The 13,514-nt window shown below is 44.1% G+C and overlaps 1 protein-coding gene and 1 pseudogene across 1 annotated transcript in view; both read left to right on the top strand.

The window, feature by feature from the left end:
• Window positions 1–13,514, top strand: part of glra3 (glycine receptor, alpha 3) — a 141,618-nt gene that overhangs the window by 112,573 nt on the left and 15,531 nt on the right. The gene's annotated exons all lie outside the window — the stretch shown is intronic.
• LOC139023632 (NADH-ubiquinone oxidoreductase chain 4-like) lies at window positions 12,866–13,468 on the top strand (annotated as a pseudogene).

Below are 13,514 nucleotides of genomic sequence, written 5' to 3'. Positions count from 1 at the left end.
CCAACCACCAGAGAGGGGACCAAAGTCACAGGTCCACACAGTCACATAGCAGACCAGGACGCACGACAACGGAAGACCAAAGTCACAGTCCACAGTCAGAGAGCAGAGACAGACGACAGACGGAGACAAGGAGTTGAGAGAATGAATAGTCTGACATAGTCTGCAGAATTTCATAGAATTTCAACTGTCTGGCCAAGTTTGCAGCTTGTTTTATTATTTTCATTTCACAGAGATTGGATTGATGCTGGAGTTGTTAGGAGTGTATGAGAATACATAATACATGTATATATCAAATATGGTGTCATGGGAGATTTGGTTGGTTTTATCTTTGATACCACCTATTGACTGTGGCCACTGTGTTATGTAAGGTTTTAAAGGCACAAAACATATTTCTGGTGTTTATATATATTCCACAACTATGAGTTGGAATAATGCGTGAAATTGTGAAAAATGATGAATAAATGCCCTTTTAGTTAAGAGCTGTTTGAAAAGACTCCTGAAAATTCAGCCTGTTTTGGTGGGGGGATTTTGGCATCCCTGGTGAAATCACCAGGCGGTAAATTAGTTAATAGACCAATAAGAAAGAGAGTTCAAAGCCTCTCTGCCAATAACAGTAGTTTTCAGTTTCCCTCCCCACTCAGACCACCCCAGGCAGTCCTAGCAAATCTTGCTTGAGAAATGCTCTTGCTAAGAAGCTATTCTTTAATTGTTACCCAGAAATGATTTGATATGGAAGGTAAAAGCTGCATTGGACCTTAATAATTAGTCTGTCATGATGTTACCTTTATTTTTACAAGAAAATCGATACGCAATCACTTACTTTATCATGACGGGTGTAAAAACGTCTTTTTGCTGAATGCTTAATTAAGGTACGTAACAGAACATTCCATATACTATGCTGCATTATCCTTTAAAGCATACAGAACACTAAATACTACTCAAGGGTAAAAGGACAAGTTAGTTTTTTATTTAGATTATTTTTAAATTTGACCTTGACAGTAGTCTATGGCCCAAGAAAATTGTATCCACGTTTTACAGTAAAGTCTAAAAAAAATATTTTTGGAAAACTTAAGTGGCCATATTTTGTTTTGCTACATGGGTGGAATCCAAAACATATATACCAACAGGCCCTTTGGGTGAGATTTTAATTAAACCGTACTGAGATGCTCCATACAGACAGAAATCTAGGCAGGATGCATTTACTGTACACTACCTCAGGAACATCGCGTACAGTTTAATATGTCTTAATGGATATCTCTCTTTAGGTAACTCTTTATACAGTCTATTTGAAACATTTAGGTGTAAAAAGGAGTGTATTAAACGATGCAGTACATTAATCTGTAGATCTTCCAATACTGCCCATGCAAGGGCCGTAAGGCCAAACAGAAAGAGTTCCCAGGTACTGGACCACAAATAGACAACGGGACAGTCAAGTCCTGAAAGGGGACACCTTTTTGGGCAAGCACCAGTGGTGATGCACAACAACTACAACTCTCCTGCCAACCACAACAACCGCACCCCACTAACCTTACCGACCACACCCTTGCAACTCCAGATCCACCTTAAGGCAAAACGTTCTAGAAGCCCGGAGGCTCTGGGTGGCATGGGTGAAGCACAGTGTGCTGCCCAGTGCCTACCACCTAGGCGGGCCGCGTCCATGTTTGAATTCCCAGAAGAGACCCAGGAGAGGATGACGATGAGAGAGAAGGGGGATGTACTGCTGGGATGTTCTAGGTAGTAACCGCATCTGGTTCTCAGGTGGAACGCACCCTCAATGCAGTGAACTTCCTCTGGTGGAGAGGAAGGGAAGAAGCAGAGAAGAGCAGAGAGGAGGGAGAGACGAGAGGAGAGAGCAGGAGGAGAGGACGAGGAGAGGATGAAGAGAGAGAGACGGAGCAGAGGAGAGAGAGGAAGAGGAGGAAGACGAGGAGAGAGGATGGAGAGAGAGAGAAGAGGAGCGAGGTAGGAGGAAGAGGAGGAGGAGGGAGAGAGTACAGAGGGAAGAGAGGAGGGAGGAGAGAAGGAGGAGAGGTGAGAAGAGGAGGAGGAGGAGGAGAGGAGGGAGAGGAGAGGATAGGGAGAGACGGAGAGAGAGGACGAAGAGAGGCAGGAGAGAGGATGGAGAGAGAGGAGAGAGGAATGAGAGAAGAGGAGAGAGGAGGCGAGAGAGGAGAGAGGAGAGAGGAGAGGAGGGAGAGAGGAGGGAGAGAGAGGAGGGAGAGAGGAGAGAGAGAGGGTAGGGAGGGAGAGAAGGAGAAGAGAGGGAGCAGAGAGGAGAGTTTGGAGAGGAGAGGGAGAGAGGAAGAGTAGGGAGGAGGGAGGAAGAGGAGGAGAGGAGAGTGGAGAGAGATAGGGAGGGGGAGAATAAGGCAGGTTCAAGAGGTAGCGGAGAGAGGAGGGGGAGAAGGAGGAAGAACTGAGACAAGCGCCTATGTTTCTTTGTTTCGTATTTAAGTCTGGCTGAACACATACTTGGAATGTACATGAAAAATTATAGGAAAGACGAGGCGTACTCTTTGGACGATTAGGTTTCCTCTGTCGACATAATCGTTAAAACTCAGCATTGATCCTCCTCTTCAGTACACACGTTATACTGACTGTAATAACGAACCACAACAAACTAGGCCACCGTGGCTTATCCAGGAACAATTTCATCTAGCAACCTATAATATGCAACAGGCCCGCGCTGTGTGAGGGAGTTTTAAGCCATATCTCCGTGTAGTGGTTCCTATGCAGCTGTGGATTATTTGATCACAAAAGCTCAGTTGTATGGGGCCTCAGATGAAAATTGCAGCTCTGCCTCTCTTGCCTTTGGATGCGTCAACGTTGTGTCAGATCTCCCCACCATACAAACACAACACCACAACACCTCATCAGTTTCATAATAGGTTACAGTGCGCCCACACTCAATCGGAAAGTGGGTCCGATTGAACAGACGCCAGGCTAAAGATGTTTTTCTAGTAACGAACTGTGAATATGTTCCGGTATCAAAGGCAATTGAGGATTACTACTCGTCACGTTTTATCAATAAGTTGCATAGACGAGGTCCCCAAGTTTTAGAATGATTTTTTAAATTGTCACTTTATATTTAACCAAGGTGGCAGTTGAGAACAAGTTTCGTCAATTTAAACTGCACCTGGCCAAGATAAAAGAGAAGCGGCGCACAACAAACAACAACAAGGTTACATTGGATGAAACAAAACGGTACAGTCGAATAACACCAATAAGGAAAGTCTATATACACGTGTGTGCAAATGAGATAAGTGAGGTAATAGGCAATAAATAGGCCAAGGGCGAAATGAATTTACAATTTAGCAATTAGACTGCTGGAGTTGATAGATGTTGCAGAGATGAATGTGCAAGTAGAGATACTGGGGTGCAAAGGAGAGCAAAATAATAGAACAAATAATAACAGTATGGGGATGAGGTAGTTGGATGGGTAATTACAGTGATTGGGCTATGTACTTCAGGTGCAGTGACTCGTGAGCCTGCTCTGACAGCTGGTGCTTAAAGTTTAGTTGGGAGATATGGAGGTTTCCAGCTAGTGATTTTTTGCAATTCGTTCCGTTCATTGGGCAGCAGAGGAAATGGAAGGACAAGGTGCCAAAGGTGGAAGTGGCTTTGGGGGTGACCAGTGAATTACCAAGTGGAGCGGCGTCGCTACAGGTGGGTGCTGCTATGGTGCCAGTGACTATAAGAGTTCCAAACAAAAGTACATGAATTAAGGCCAAATATCCACGCTGGGCGTAGAAGGCTGAGCGTACGCTAACAAAGAACGGGAACACGACATGGCCCAGGACAAGAATCCACTTAGACTCTGACGAGCCATGAAAAGAACATATAGGAGAAGGTTGAATCCTATTAACCGCCTCTGACGCTAGTTCGCATGTGGCAAGGGCTTGCAGATCATAACAGTTAGAAAGGGAAAACCAACTAGAGTTGCCCAGTGATGTGATCAACGTCGCTAATCCCTTTATGGCTCACTTTCGGAAAAGGGAATAAAACCACTGAGGTTGTGCTGAAAGCCTGTTGTTCGGAAGGACTGTGTGAGGGATGTGAATAAAGTAACACTCGCAAGGCCCGCCGGCCAGATGAATCCAGGGTTGCGGTTCTCAAAGCATGCGAAGACCAGCTGGCAAGTGTTTCAATTGGACAGTCTTCAATCTCTCCTTGTCCAGTCTGTAATTTATTGCTTGAAAGGCCTGGGGTCTAAACACACATCAAACATCATCCCAAATGAATACCTTACCCATCTCACTTCCTGACAGGTCCAGTCCCCCAGGTGTGAGGTAGGCAACAACCGACCAGCTCCAGCTGACCCTCAATCCATTATCAAGTTTCATAAGGTATGACGAACACACAGGTAGGTAGGCCTGATCAATGACGACAATGAAGAAGCCTACGGGAGGAGGTCAGGAGATGTATAGGTTGTGGTGCCGGACATCAACTCCTCAACATCAGTACGAACGCATGGAGCGAATCGTATGGGCTAACGGAGAAAGAAGGAGGAGGCACGCCGCCATTCAACATCACAGGTTTTTGTGGAGGCGGCGGTCCAAGAGTTAAGCCTTGGCTCCACATTCACTTCAGACTTAACATGGTCCACGACACACCTGGCACAGTCGGACAGGGGCACGACCAGGCCTATTTCCCCCTCAGGAGGCTATACAGTATATACAGCTGCTCCATCAGAGGCCATCTTGACTGGCTGGTCTCACTCTATAGCAACTCACCAAGACTATACATTGAACACTACTGGTAATAACAAATTTCATTACACCACACATGCACACACAAACACACACAACCACACAACACCACACACATAACACACCCACAGCACACACACCAACACCACACAAACACACGTAACCAAAACAACACACACACACCACACACACACCACACCACACACAACACACAACACACAGCCCACCACACCGACCATATGCTGGTTAACTCTGTTCTTTTCTTTGTCATATTATTAGTCTATCTGATGTCTGTTCATTTACCCTGCCTCGGTAAACATATCCTACATCTAATACTTATTATTATTATCTCTGATGGCTAAGTCATCTTACCCTGCCTCCGCTGTACATATTACCTTATACCTTTATTATTCATCTATCCCTGATGGTTTTCTAGCATTTACCCTGCCTCCATTGTAACTATCTACCTTCTAATAACCTTATAATATCTATCGCTGATTGTCTAGTCATTTTTAAACCGCTCCGGGTATTGTACAATTCTATCTTCTAAATACCTTATATTATTATTTACTATCCTTGATGGCCTAGTCATTTACCCTTGCCTCCTTGTACATATCTACCTCTAATACCTATTTATTATTCTTATTCTTGATGCCTGTCATTTACCCTGCCTCCAATGAACATATTCTACCTCTTACTTACCTTATTATTATCTATCCCGATTGGTCTAGTCATTTACCACTTGCCTTCCATGTACCAATTCTACCCTCTTAATTACCTTATTATTATCTATCCGATAGTCTAGTCGCATTTTACCCTTGCCTCCAACGTAACAGTATCTACCTCTAATACCTTATATTATCTATCCTGCATGTCTAGTTTCAATTTACCCTGCCTCCATTTGTACATTGATCTTACCTATCTAATACCTTATTATATCTAATCCTGATGTCTATCATTTACCCCTGCCTCCATGATTACATGATCTACCCTCTAATTACCTAGTTATTATCTATTCCTGGATGTTCATTAGGTCATTACCCCTCCTCCATACATATTCTACCTCTAATACTATTATTATCTATCCTGATGATACTAAGTCATTTACCCTGCCTCCACGTACAATATTCTAACCTCAATACCATTATTATTATCATGCCTGATGCCTAGTCATTTTACCCTGGCCTTCCACGTACATATTTCTACTCTAATACCTTATTATTATCTATCCTGATGGCCTAGTCCATTTTTACCCCTGCCTCCATGTACATTATCTTACCCTAATAACCTTATATTATCCTATCCTGGTGCCTAGGTCCACTTTACCCTGCCTCATGTACATATCTACCTCTAATACCTTATTATTTATCCCATCCTGATGCCTAGTCTTTTACCCCTGCCCTCCATTGTACCATATTCTTACCTCTAAGACTTTTATTATTCCATCCTGATGGTCTAAGTCATTTACCCTTGCCTCCATGTACATAATTTCTACCTCTAATACCTTATTATTATCTATCCTTATGGCCTATGTCCATTTACCCCTGCCCTCCACGTAACCATATCTAACCACTAATAAACCTTATTATTAGTTCATCCTGATTCTAGTCCAATTTACACCCCTGCCTCCATTGTACATATCTACCCTCTAATACCTTATTTATTAATATCCCATTCCTGCATTGGGGCCTAGTCATTTACCCTGGACCTCCATGGTACATATTCTACCTCTAAAATACCTATTATTAATCCATTACCTAGATGTCTAGTCATTACCCTGCCACTCCACGTAAAAACATATCTACCAACTAATACCTTATTATGATCCATCCTGATGGTCTAGTCATTTAACCCTTTGGCCTCCATGTACATATCTACCTCTAATACCTTATTATGATCATCCTGATGTCTAGTTCATTTTACCCTGCCTCCAGGTAACATATCTACCCTAATACCTATTATTATATATTATGGAGCCTGATGCCTAGTCATTACTCTGCCACCAAAATACCTCATACCTCTTGCAGATGATCTGGTACTGGTCCCTCCCTGTATATAAGCTTAATTCTTGTGATTTTATTCCTTTTGCGCATTATAATTTTATGTATTTGGCACATGTGACAATCATTTGACAGGATACATGGACAACTCTTACTGACAGTTGGGGCTTGCTTGGCGTATGAAGTTATCTCTAACCTTTCTTGCCCTTTGTGCTGGGTTGTTTGTTGGCCCATAATGTTTGTGTCCATATCTTGTGCTGCTACCAATGCTTGGCTGCTGTCATGTGGTGGTGCTACCATGTTGTTTGTCATGGTGTGTGCTACCATGGTTGTGTTTTGCTACCATGTTGTGTTGGGCTACCCATGGTATGGTTGTTGTCTTACCGTCTTCTCTTTATGTAGGTTTGTGGTGTCTCTTTCTTGTCGTGGATTGGCGGTTTGGTTTGCTCCTATATTGTATTTAGTATTTTTAATTTCCCGCCCGTCCCCACAGGAGCCTTTTGGTAGGGCCGTTCATTGTTAAATACAGAATTTTGTTTCTTATTAACTGACTTTGCCTAGTTAAATAAAGGTTAAAAAATAAAATAGCAAAATACAAGGTACGGGTCACTTTGCCAAACAACGCCCCTGGGCCTGTACATATGGGATCGGCACATGCACCCAATGCACTCTTAGTAAACATAATGTACCCAACACACAAAATACTTCTCAATTCACTAAAAATATTGTATATCCAATGACTTCAAAGTAAACATATGAAACCCAATGCACTTGAAAAATGAATGGTATAGAGTCAATGCCACTGAAATTAATGTATAGAGTTCAATGCACTGAAATTAATGGATATAGAGGGTCAACGCACTGGAATGGGAATGTATAGATGTCAATTGCACTGAAATTAATGTATAGAGTCAATGCACTTGAAATTAATGTATAGAGTCAATACGCTACTGGAAAGAATGTATAGGAGTGCAATTGCAGCTGAAATTAATGTAATAGAGTCCAACGCACTGGGAATTATGGTATAGAGTCAACGCCCACTGGAATAATGTATTAGAGTCAATGCACTGAAATTAATGTTATAGAGTCAATTGCACTGAAATTAATGTTGTATAGAGTCAATGCAACCTGGAATGAAGTCATTGATTTCCCATAAAGTAAACCTTCTGACATTTGAGATAATGTATTTGCAAAAGATTCCAACAGCTCAATTATTTCCCTGAGAAATTAAATCCCTCATATAATAGTTGCTTTGAAAGGATGAAGGCAGTGGGGTTTGAAGTTGAGCAAAACAATGCAACGACCCACACAACTTTGAAGGAAATGCCTTCCCTACTGTAGTGTTTGGTTTACTGTAGCCTAACAGTTAAGGGGCGTCATGCACCCCAAAAACATCTGACGGGGGGGACACAAAGTACATTGGATGGGCTGGTGGGTGATCTGAGGGGGACCAAAAGGCCCCCAAGTCTATGAGTTGGCTAAGTGTAGTATTTACAGAGGAAAAATTAACAACAACAAAATTCTACAAAACAGTTAGTGCTATATTTGTATTTAGTTAAACAGGACCAAATCTGAGGGGCACGTGCCCTGTGAACCCATATTGGGCATGGAACACCTCTGCTAAACAGTCACACAGGCAATGTAACTTTGAAGGCTCTGTGAACAAGGTTCACTCTGCTCTCTTTGAAAAGAGGGAGGGTCTCAAAGCATTGTGTTTTTTTGAAAAAGAGAGGGAGGAGAGGAGGAGAGAGTGTTGTGAGCCTTCTGCTGCAAGCTGTCTGTTTCCTTTTGCCCCTCTGCCGCGGGAGGCTTGTCAAACATAGTTGAAAACAGGGGCTGTCTCTCCTGAAAGACAGAGAGGGAGTGCTCTCGGATTCTCTTGTATTGTTGTGCACCTCCCGGCGAGAGCAGTGCAGAGTTTAGAACCCATCAATCAGCAAACACAACAGAAGAAGAACAGAGAGGACCACCAGGAGAAGACACAGAAGACACACACACACCACCACCACCCACACACAACACACACCAAACCACCACACACACACACACACAACCACACCCACCACACCAACAACACACAACACACCACACCACACACACACACCAGTATAACTTACACATAACACACCCAGAGGAGGGGGCTTTGGTGGGAGGAGCTATATTGAGGATGGACTCATTGTAATTTGTGGAATTGGATAAAATGGAACAGAGTTCAAAATATGTGGTTTCCATTAGGATTTATGTACCGTTCCCATATATTTCCATATCCAGCTATTTTACAATAGGCCCGTCCTCCCTAATAGCTCCTCCAAACCAAGCGCTCCTTCTAAAACAACACCACATCTTCTTGTCTGGAGCCCTTGCAGGTGGACAGAGCTGTCAGGATAGAGGCAGTGAACCCCTGACCAGAGCTCCAAAGCCACTCTAGAGGACTAACTGAAGAGGAGGGCCGGGGAGGTGTGTGTGTGTTTGTGCTGTGTGGTGCAAGCCTGGGTCTCATAGGAACTAGACGTTAACATTAAGGCAAATGTAAAATCTGGGACACGCAAATTAGTATGATATGTTACGTTTGGTATGGTTTACATAAAAAACAATGGTTATTATTGGGAAAAAATGTAAGTCCAGGGTGGTTGGTCGGGTGTGGATGAAGTGGGTGTATTACCCCAAATGTCTAGCAAACAACAAAGGTTGCCAAGTTCAAAAAATCTCATCACAGATGACTTTTTAGTATTTGGAGTTACTTTCAACCAACTTAGCATTGTTACTTAAACCCTAACCTTAACCTAACTCCGTAGCCTGGACTAACGTTAGGCCAGCTAGCCAAAGAATTCGCAACATAATTCATGTTGCAGATTCGTAACATTATTAGTATGTTTTGCAAAAGTTGGAACATACAATACGAAAATGCTGTTTCCTGGACCCCAAAGAAAGGGCAAAGGTAACTTTAACTAAATGAATATGTCCGCTTAGCAACTCACTTCTGTCATCATGAAGTGGCTTTTGAGAGGACTAGGTCAAGGATCATATCACCTCCACTTACCTGTCACCCTAGGACCAGGGGTTGGTCAAAAAACTTTTGGCCCGAGGGCCACTTGTGTGATTTTTGAGGGGATGTTGTTTGTTTGTTAAAAATGCAAAATTTGTGGGAGGGCCTCCGAGTGGGCGCAAGCAGGTCTTTAAGGCACTGGAATCCACCAGTGCTTGAGGGCTTCACTACATACCCGGGTTTGGGATCCCATGGGCTGTGGTCAACAGGTGGGCCGTGACTGGGGAGGGGCCCAACGAAGGCGGCGCACAATTGGCCCCAAGCGCGCCCGGGTTAGGAGAGGGTGGGGGCAGGCCCGAGGATTCCTTGTCCCATCTCGCTCAGGACTTACCTCTGTTGGCAGGGACCGGGCCAACATTGCCACCTGGACACTGGTCATCATGTTGTACGGTGTTCTTCTGACACATGGTTGTGGCTGGCTTCCGGGGTCAAGCGGGATTGTGTGCAAGAAGCCGTGCGGGCTTGGCTGGGTCCGTCCTGTTTCAGAGGGACCGACCACAGGCTCTCGAAAAACGCCCATTTCGCCTCTCTCCCGTACGGGGAGCTGTCAGTGATGGACAAGGAAAGACTCACAACTACCAATTGGAGAATACCCACCGAAATTTGGGGAGAAAAAAGGGGCAAAATTACGAGAACTGGTCTGTAGCCATAATATTAATAAATATTTTTAAATGTCTCGTTGGGGCCGGGATTGAAGTGCTTGCCCTAGGGGACAAACCTGCAATTTTGCAATTAGGGTCCACAGACGATGCAATTCGGCCATCACACCTGAACACTTGCCCTATCCATCTGGGACAAGGAGAATAACCCTATGTAAAGGAATTGGGGAACTGGGGCCCCACAAGGTGCGTGCTTCAAGGCTCCCTCCTGTACTCCCTGTTCAACCCATGGACTGCGGGGCCATACACGGCGCCTCAACTCAATCATTCAGGTTTGGCAGGATGACACAACCAGTGGTGGGGGGCTTGATATCAACCAAACAACGAACAGGACAGCCTACTGGTTATAGGGAAAGGAGGATGAGGGCAATCGAGTGTGGTGTCAGAAAACAAACCTCTAACTTCAACATCAACCAAACAAAGAATGATCGGGAACTTCAGGGAAAACAGCAGAGGGGAGCACCCCCCCTATCCTCATCCGACGGGACAGCAGTGGGAGAAGGTGAAACGTTTTACGTTCCTCGGCCGTAACAACATCCATGACAAAAAACTAAAATGGGTCCACCCCCACCACGACAGTGGTGGTGGAAGAAGGCGGCCAAACAACCCGATGCCACAGGAAGGCCAAAAAAAGATCATCAAAGGACAACAAACCACCAAAAGCCCACTGCTTTGTTCACCCCGCTATCATTCCAGGAAGGCGAGGTCCAAGTACAGGTGCATGCCCAAAAGCTAGGACCGAGAGACTTGAAAAAATAGCTTCCATTTCTCCAAGGCCATCAGACTGTAAACAGCCATCACTAAACACAGAGGAGGCCCACTGGCCCACCACTCAGGACTTGAAAAATCATTGGCGACTCTAAAACAAATAATTATAATGATGTTACATATTCTTGCATTACTCATCCCATATTGTATATTTACGTATTTGTATACCATCTACGCATCTTTTGCCTATTTTTACCTCTCGGTCATCCCTCATCCATATATTTATAGTGTTACCATATTCTTTTTCCATCCCTTTTACTTAGATTTGGGTATTAGGTAGTGGTTGTGGACATTGTTAGATTACTTGTTGATATTGCCTGCACTGTTTCGGAACTACAAGCACAAAAAGCATTTAGCTACAACTCCGCAATAACCATGTTGTTACGTGACCAATACAATTTGATTTTGGAAATGTGTGATGGGACATGCCACCAAATAATTACATACCTGACAAAACGTTAAACAATATCATACTAATTTTAGTTGTCTCGGATTTTTTCGTCAAAAATAATACGGGAAATGCTCTAAGACCAGGTTGGTTGGTGTGTGGCCGTCTGTGTTGTGGTCTGTTCGCAATCTTGTCAGCAGGCCTTGGGCATGTACAAATGGGAGGATAGTTTATTTAACACAAGTTTTTGGCAAAACAGACTTTCATTGTACATGGACCGGATGTACATAAAGAAAAACCCCCTTCACATTTTTTTTCTCTGGATTTCGGCTCATTTCAGGGATTGGTTGGACCCTGTGAATCGAGACGAGCAAGGAATTTCCCATTGTTATTTTTATTTACATAAAATGAATTGTTCCATTAGCTTAGATAACATACTGCGTGGCCAAATTGGCACCTATCCTACATAGTGCCCACTACTTGACCCAAGCTCTGTCGAAGTTTTTGTGCACCCACATAAGGAAATAGGGTCTTTTGGGACACGTCTGCCTCACTGTGATATTCTGGTAACCGTAAGATAACCGTTATTCATTTCTCACCACTAGGGACTTCTGTAGTCTGTGAGGAATATACTGCCAATAATTCTTAATGAATTCCATGGCCACTGGTTTCAGGGCCAAACGCCACGTGGCCCTATGGCACTTCTCTAGTCCCATGAGCCACTGCTATAACCTCTACACCCCATTGCCACCTCGCCGTTCCACTCTAGGCACACCTCAAATAATCACCTCTCGGACAAGTAGACAATCACTTACTGGGCGGTGCTCTATCGCTCACATCATAGGAGCTCGCGACGTGGGGCAGTGTCTGAGTGTCATCAAAACAAGACTTTTGATTTTCTCGGAGCTCAGTAACTTTCAGACCCTATTGGCTTTACAAGTCCCCATTTTGATCTCCGTCGACTCTCTTGTCATCAGCCTCCAAGTAACACTTCCGTCTCTTTACTCTTCTAGCGCGCCCTTTATCCTTAGGCTGCTTATAGGAACTCCGCGCGTCATTTATCACCGCACCCAATCTTCTCTCGGCCCTTCTATGTTTAGAAGTGAGTGATACTTATTATCCTTCATTTATGATGGCCCTATGCCCTAATGGGCCTCCAGATAGAGAGAGGAGCAGCAACTGCTTAGCCTCTCCTCGCGTAGCTCCGCATAGAGATGTGCTGTTGTGATGTCTTGTCCTAGGCATTTCAGCCTGTTTGTGATAGGTGCGTCAGTGTGGTGCGTGCAGGGCCTAGCCCTGCTAGTAGCAACTGCACCGAACTCATGCACGGACCGCCTCCAAAAAGCCTAAATCTACTCCAATGTTAAAAATCCTGATCCCTACACTCATGCTTATCCAAACGATTTTGACTTAGCCCCGCAAAATGACTAATGAACTACATCAATCGCAACAGAGTTTAATTACGCCTTAGCAAGTTATTTCTGAACTTAAATATTCATCAGAAAACCGGGTTGGTCCCTCCTCTTAACCTTTATCTAGCAACCGACCCCCTTATCAACCACCTCTGCTAGTATTACCTGCTGATTATTACCCCTATAATCCTTTGCTAGCCAAAATCACATCTCTCCTGAACCCCTAAAACCGCCAACAAAACCCTACATGTGTCTTCTGCTTCTGGTCTCCCTTCAAACATTTCTAATCTTAGCATTCGGGGGGCCACTCAGAAATCAGTCACTATTGTTAGTTCATTGATGTTGTGAAGCCACACTACTCCCGACCCTGATCTTTATCACCGGTTTGAGTGAAATTCAAACAAGAAGTCTTAACCGCCGGCACCTACTTCTTATTCTATACCTTTAGCAGGCTCGGCGCGTGGACCACTCCTCGAGCTCCCGTGATACTGTTTTACTTAGCAAAACGACAAGCGGGACCTATCTATATTTA

Source organism: Salvelinus sp. IW2-2015, linkage group LG34 (genome assembly GCF_002910315.2).
Source record: "Salvelinus sp. IW2-2015 linkage group LG34, ASM291031v2, whole genome shotgun sequence".
Classification (NCBI taxonomy): Eukaryota; Metazoa; Chordata; class Actinopteri; order Salmoniformes; family Salmonidae; genus Salvelinus; species Salvelinus sp. IW2-2015.
The sequence above is the reverse complement of the archived record's forward strand: the minus strand, read 5'-3'. Positions and strand labels throughout refer to the sequence as shown.